Raw genomic sequence first — 7,500 nt, 5'->3', positions numbered from 1 at the left:
AGCTCCCAGTACTTCTTCTTCTCTGCTCTAGTCCTTCTCTATCATCCTTATTTCTTACTTTCTTTCTCTCGTTCTCTCTTTCTTTCTTTCTTTCTTTCTTTCTTTCTTTCTTTCTTTCTTTCTTTCTTTCTTTCTTTCTTTCTTTCTTTCCTCAATTCCCTGTCATCTGTGCAGTATCCATGGATCAGGCCTTCTCCTCTCCTCCATCCATCTCTTCTCTCTCCTCTCATCTCATGTCCTCTCATCCCCCATATCCCCTGGATGAAGCCCTCTCCCTGAGCTCCACATCTAATCATGGCACCATCATTTCTCACTCTAATTCTTTTGGCAGGGCCTGTCAAACAGCATACGCTAGAGGACACTGTGACTTTGAGATGCTGCTAATGACACAAGGATATTTCCCCCTCGCTCTTTGGTGATTAGATAGAGAGGGAGGCAGAGATATGGGTGGGAGAGGCAGAGAGAGATGATAGGAGCAAGGCCGAATTACCGAACAGGCACACAGGTCTACGTCCACCAGGGCCCCCGATCTCCATGGGGCCCCCCAAAAAAATAATATTATTTTATTTTTTGGGTCCCCTGGAGGTCGGGGCCCCCCAGATTACACACAGTACCAGTCAAATGTTTGTACACACCTACTCATTTAAGAGTTTTTCTTTATTTTTACTGTTTTCTACATTGTAGAATAGTAGTGAAGACATCAGAACTACGAAATAACACATATGGAATCATGTAGTAACAAAAAAGTGCTAAACAAATCTAAATATATTTGATATTTGATATTCTTTAAAGTAGCCACCCTTTGCTTTGATGACACTGTCGGCATTCTCTCAACCAGCTTCATGAGGTATTCACTTGGAATGCATTTCAATTAACCGGTGTGCCTTCTTAAAAGTTAATTTGTGGAATTTCTTTCCTTCTTAATGCGTTTGAGCCAATCAGTTGTGTTGTGACAAGGTAGGGGGGTATACAGAAGATAGCCCTATTTGGTAAAGGACCAAGTCCATATTATGGTAAGAACAGCTCAAATAAGCAAAGAAAAACGACAGTCCATCATTACTTTAAGACATGAAGGTCAGTCAATGTGGACATTTTCAAGAACTTTTAAAGTTTCTTTGAGTGCAGTCGCAAAAACCATCAAGCGCTATGATGAAACTGGCTCTAATGAGGACTACCACAGGAAAGGAAGAACCAGATTTACCTCTGCTGCAGAGGATAAGTTTATTAGAGTTGCCCGACTCAGAAATTGCAGCCCAAATAAATGCTTCACAGAGTTCAAGAAACAGACACATCTCAACATCAACTGTTTAGAGGAGACTGTGTGAATCAGGCCTTCATGGTCAAATTGCTGCAAAGAAACCACTACTAAGACACCAATAAGAAGAAGCGACTTGATTGGGCCAAGAAACATGAGCAATGGACATTAGACCGGTGGAAATCTGTCCTTTAGCCTGATAAGTCCAAATTTGAGATGTTTGGTTCTAACCGCCGTGTCTTTGTGAGATGCAGAGTAGGTGAACGGATGATCTCCGCATGTGTGGTTCCTACCGTGAAGCATGGAGGAGGAGGTGTGATGGTGTGGGGGTGCTTTGCTGGTGACACTGTCAATAATTTATTTAGAATTCAAAGGACTATCGTTTGTTTATCAACAGGACAATGACCCAACACACCTCCAGGATGTGTAAGGGCTATTTGACCAAAAAGGGGAGTGATGGAGTGCTGCATCAGATGACTTGGCCTCCACAATCACCTGACCACAACCCAATTGAGATGGTTTGGGATGAGTTGGACAACAGAGTGAAGGAAAAGCAGCCAACATGTGCTCAGTATATGTGAGAACTCCTTCAAGACTGTTGGAAAAGCATTCCAGGAGAAGCTGGTTGAGAGAATGCCAAGAGTGTGCAAAGCTGTCATCAAGGCAAAGGGTGGCTACTTTGAAGAATCACAAATATAAAATGTATTTTGATTTGTTTAACACTTTTTTGGTTACTACATCATTCCATATGTATTTTTTCATAGTTTGATGTCTCCACTATTTTTCTGCGTAGTAAAAACTAAGAAAAACCCTTGAATGAGTATGTGTGTCCAGAATTTTGACTGGTACTGTATGATAGTAAAATGTGTAGTATTGCAGGAAATTAGCTTGAAAACGCCAACATTTTCTCTCAGCCTCATTGCAAAATGTGAACAATAGCATGAGGGGGGGCATAGGTACGGTAGTATGGCCCTGGGTAGGAGAAGATGAGCCGACGATAATCACAAAAGAGAGGTGAAGAAGAGGGAGTGTGAGAAAGAAAGGTCAGTTAACTGCAAAACTTTTTTTCTAGCCTTCTTCATGTGGCAAAGCACGTTGGGATTCTCATCCACTTTCTCAACCAAACTTGCTGGGGAGCAGAGGAAGCCAAATGTGGGCGGGTCTCTGTAACAGCCGTTTCAGTGGTTGTTGCCATGGCATTAAGTGTCGTGGACAAATTGTTGGCTAGTGGCTGAGGGCCCGTGCTGCTGTTTATTACAGATAAGTGGAGGAGCCAGATGAGAGAGAGAGAGGTGGAGAGGCCTACAGCATACTGTGTATTAAATGCAGAGCACACTACTTTGTGCAGGCCCAGCCAACCACTACTCTGTGCAGGCCCAGCCAACCACTACTCTGTGCAGGCCCAGCCAACCACTAGTCTGTACAGGCCCAGCCAACCACTACTCTGTGCAGGCCCAGCCAACCACAGCTCTGTGCAGGCCCAGCCAACCACTAGTCTGTGCAGGCCCAGCCAACCACTACTCTGTTCAGGCCCAGCCAGCCACTACTCTGTGCAGGCCCAGCCAACCACTACTCTGTGCAGGCCCAGCCAACCACTACTCTGTGCAGGCCCAGCCAACCACTACTCTGTGCAGGCCCAGTCAACCACTACTCTGTGCAGGCCCAGCCAACCACTACTCTGTGTAGGCCGAGCCAACCACTACTCTGTGCAGGCCCAGCCAACCACTACTCTGTGCAGGCCCAGCCAACCACTACTCTGTGCAGGCCCAGCCAACCACTACTCTGTGCAGGCCCAGCCAACCACTAGTCTGTGCAGGCCCAGCCAACCACTACTCTGTGCAGGCCCAGCCAACCACTACTCTGTGCAGGCCCAGCCAACCACTACTCTGTGCAGGCCCAGCCAACCACTACTCTGTGTAGGCCCAGCCAACCACTACTCTGTGCAGGCCCAGCCAACCACTACTCTGTGCAGGCCCAGCCAACCACTACTCTGTGCAGGCCCAGCCAACCACTACTCTGTGCAGGCCCAGCCAACTTTCCCACTTTAAAGCTTTCAAACACACATAAAACCCATCTAGTTCATTCTGTCTGTCCACCTCTTTTAGAGTAAAACCAATGAATCTTCAATCTAGTCTCCTGTTTTAATTTGTGCAATGGCTCCTTTGCATATAGGCTATACCTTCTGAGCTGGCCATATATCAAACATACACTGACACTTGAACACACACTTGTGTAAAGAACACAGAGTGCCAGGAGGGAGCTGCAGGAACTGTCAAAACAGAAGAATTGTCTGGAAGATGTGTGTGTGTGTGTGTGTGTGTGTGTGTGTGTGTGTGTGTGTGTGTGTGTGTGTGTGTGTGTGTGTGTGTGTGTGTGTGTGTGTGTGTGTGTGTGTGTGTGTGTGTGTGTGTGTTTGTGTGGTGTGTCACAGAGAGTCTGAAATATAGAAGTTAAAGGGCCTTCGGGCTTTAAAAAAAAATAAAAAATGTTAAGCCTGACCTGAGGCGAGTGCACAGCGCTCAACGTTAGACTTAGAGTCATAGTCAGTCTGCTCTGCTGTCTGTGTGTGTACTCCCCTAAGGGGGCTGGAGGCTGCACACTCACCGGTCACCTTCACTGCACTACACTGACCTCAGATCAGCCAGAAGAGTTAGGGTTGTTTGTGTAGAAGTCTAGTGAGTTCAGGGAGAGAGGGAGTGATGACTGTAGAATCATAGTGAAGGCTGCCTTTCTGTGTGATGTGTCATATTATGGTGATTGACAGAAGGCTTAGTAGCGTGTCGTACGCGTCTCATTTATTTCCACTGTTACTGCTGACAGCTAATCATTTGTTTGATACATGTGTCTGTGACTACTTTTGATTCGCACTTCAATTAATTACATTCTGTATGGCATGATAATGAAACAGCATTTTGGTTTTTTCAAGTGCTGGTCATGTGTTTGATTGTGTGTCTTTTGATACTGTAAAACGTAGGTCTCTCTATGGTGTGTGTGTGTGTGTGTGTGTGTGTGTGTGTGTGTGTGTGTGTAATCGTGTGCAGCTCTTAGGAGGATAACACAATGAACCCTGACCTCTGTCTAATAAACTCCCTAGGCTCTGTAGCAGGGCGAGAGGCAACAGAGAGACACACACACACACACATACACATACACCAACACACACTGGACTATCCTGTCCCATTGGTTAACTGGCCTTACATGTTTGCCCTGTGGAGCCCTGCTAGTTGTTGTCAAGGGACCACAGGGAATGGAAACTGAAACGGATTTCATCGACTCAAGCAGCTAGAGAAAACCACAACCTTTTGTACACCAATGTTGCGCACATATAGGGGGTTATTATTTACTCACCCTCCCTCTCTCTCTCAATCGCAGGGCCCATAGGGCTCTGGTCAATAGTAGTGCACTATAGTAAAAGGGTGCCATTTGGGATGCACATTATGAGATGTTGTATTCATTCTAAGGCTTTGAAAGGACTGTAAGGTCTCTGGTTGATAATGTATTCTCAATTAGAGACAATTAACCATGTGAACCTGACTGACCTGTGCACAGTTTTGTCACCCCCTTAATAGACTGTCTCGCTGAGGATTTCATTAACCTCTTCACCCCTGTAAACATTTGGTCCTCGTGCCACTCATTATAGAGAAGAGGTGTGGGTTGTAAGAGAGGCGAAGGGTTAAATACACACAGTTCAAACTCACAGACAAACACACTCACTCACACACTTAGCCAACGCTGCTGTCCCATGTTATAGAGACACTAAACCACTGGGCACTTGTATTTGTACACTGTATTTAAATACTGTATCCCTGACATAGCTCATTCTATCATTCCCTACTGTTGTACATTGGATTTTAGTTACACTGTTTATACACACCACATATGTCTTTAGATACTGTATTCCTAACATAGCTCACTCTAGTATATCTACTGCTGTACATATCATTCTTAGTATATCTACTGCTGTACATATCATTCTTAGTATATCTACTGCTGTTCATATCATTCTTAGTATATCTACTGCTGTACATATCATTCTTAGTATATCTACTGCTGTTCATATCATTCTTAGTATATCTACTGCTGTACATATCATTCTTAGTATATCTACTGCTGTACATATCATTCTTAGTATATCTACTGCTGTACATATCATTCTTAGTATATCTACTGCTGTACATATCATTCTTAGTATATCTACTGCTGTACATATCATTCTTAGTATATCTACTGCTGTACATATCATTCTTAGTATATCTGGTGTAAATTCATCCGGTGTACATATCATTCTTAGTATAACTGGTGTAAATTCATCCGGTGTACATATCATTCTTAGTATATCTGGTGTAAATTCATCCAGTGTACATATCATTCTTAGTATAACTGGTGTAAATTCATCCGGTGTACATGCACAGAGATTGCATTTGGGTTACCGTTACAGTGCTGTTGGAGTTGTTTAATTAGATTCGTTCCAATGATACTTGATTTCTTTAATTTGATTACTTTTTTAGAGGTTGTATTATTTGTGTACTTGTTTGACATTTTACTGCATTGTCAGGATCAAGCATTTCGCCGCACCCGCCATAACATCTGATAAACTCTGCATGCGACCAGCACACTTTGATTTGATTTGGAAATATGATTCCACCGTCTGCAAATTTCCCACCCAACCAATGTTTGCTGCTTTGGGATTGTATTGTTGACTTGGCACTCGTCTTGCTTTGAGAGGAGCCATCTTGTGCGGTAAGATGGACATCGGTGACCTCGTCAAGAGGTTTGGACATTGATGTGTGTGAGAATAGAGGCGCCGGTGGTTGACTGGGTGGATTCCATCAGACTCGGGAAAAAAAGTGGGTGTCAAGGTCACGAAGGTCGTAGGGTCGTGTACACAATATTTTAATTAAACATGTACAGACACACAAACACAAGCATGCAAACACACACACACACACACACACACACACTGTCAGTCTGTCAAGCCTCTAGTAGGAAGTACCCCTCCCTTCAACGATCAAGTCTGAACTTGAGCAAGAACTCTCGTTGTCCTTTAAAAGTCAGTCATTAGGGGGTTGTATAAATGTTGTATAAAAGTTTGTTTAGAGCTCAAAGTGCGTTAAGGAGAGATTTCTGAAAACTCTAGGGTATGAATACACGGCTCCGCGCTGCGCCTCGCTACGGCTCGCACACACACTCATAACACAGGCCCTAACTGGAAGGAGTTTGTTGTCATAGCAACAGTAAAATTAGATGACTTTACTGTCAGCCGTAATGTGTCATGGCCCTGCCTCGCCTGGTGCCTTGCCTGCCGTCATGGCAACGTAACAAGAAAACGCTCCCTGTGTGTTCCGTTGTTCCCTTCTCCTCGACGACCGACGCCTCGACGACGTCCAACTGGGAACCATGTCACACCAATAACCTTCCCTATCACCTCGCTGCCACCCACACCTTGACGAGCCTGCCATATATCTCAACCCCTCGCTTACCTTTCTTTGTTCATCCCCTTTCTATTTTCGAGGCTTTTCAAGTGTAGGAATATCTATTGTCGAGCTTCGGAGGAGATGTGTTACGGTCAACGTGAGTACTGGTGCAACATGGCTCCGTCAGGTAGCTGCTGTTGATATCCCGGGGATATCGTCAGTTAAGGAGGAAATATAGATAACAGATATCTACAGACTGGAAGCTAGATGACAGATGAACCTGCTCTAGGCTACTGTTTGGTTGTCGTATAAGCACATATGTGACTGCCATGGTCCATGCAGCCTACAGACATTTATGGAGGAAGAAAAGGTCCAATCAAATCAAACTTTATTGGTCGCGAACACGTCTGCGGATGTCATCACAGGTGCAGTGAAATGCGTGTGTTTCTAGCTGCAACTGTGCAGTAATACTGCAGCTAGCTGTACAAAAACAATACACACAATGCAGAAATGAAGAAATGTCGGGAGCGAATCCAAATAGCAACCCAACGATCAGATACATCTGCCTATCTGAAAGCCGCTTGGAATCGAAAGCTGGTTTAGGCTGTTCGGCGGCCATATACACAGCACACATACAATGTATGACTAACAGGCTCCGAGACAGTTTCTATCTACAAGCCATCTGACTGGACTGACTACCAGACTCCTATTCTCCTGCTCGATTTATACCCCCCCAATACATGTGTAAATATTGGACTATAAACGTGCCTTCCTGTATTATACTTATGCTAAAATGTCTAATCTATTCTACTGAGACGTTTACATTGTTTT

At 44.3% G+C, this 7,500-nt stretch overlaps 1 protein-coding gene across 1 annotated transcript in view; it reads left to right on the top strand.

Moving 5' to 3' along the window:
- The window catches only part of LOC139415262 (forkhead box protein N3-like), a 51,936-nt gene that overhangs the window by 10,225 nt on the left and 34,211 nt on the right, over nt 1-7,500 (top strand). The gene's annotated exons all lie outside the window — the stretch shown is intronic.

Source organism: Oncorhynchus clarkii, chromosome 8 (assembly GCF_045791955.1).
Source record: "Oncorhynchus clarkii lewisi isolate Uvic-CL-2024 chromosome 8, UVic_Ocla_1.0, whole genome shotgun sequence".
Classification (NCBI taxonomy): domain Eukaryota; kingdom Metazoa; phylum Chordata; class Actinopteri; order Salmoniformes; family Salmonidae; genus Oncorhynchus; species Oncorhynchus clarkii.
Note: the sequence above shows the minus strand (reverse complement) of the source record. Positions and strands in the feature narration are given on the sequence as shown.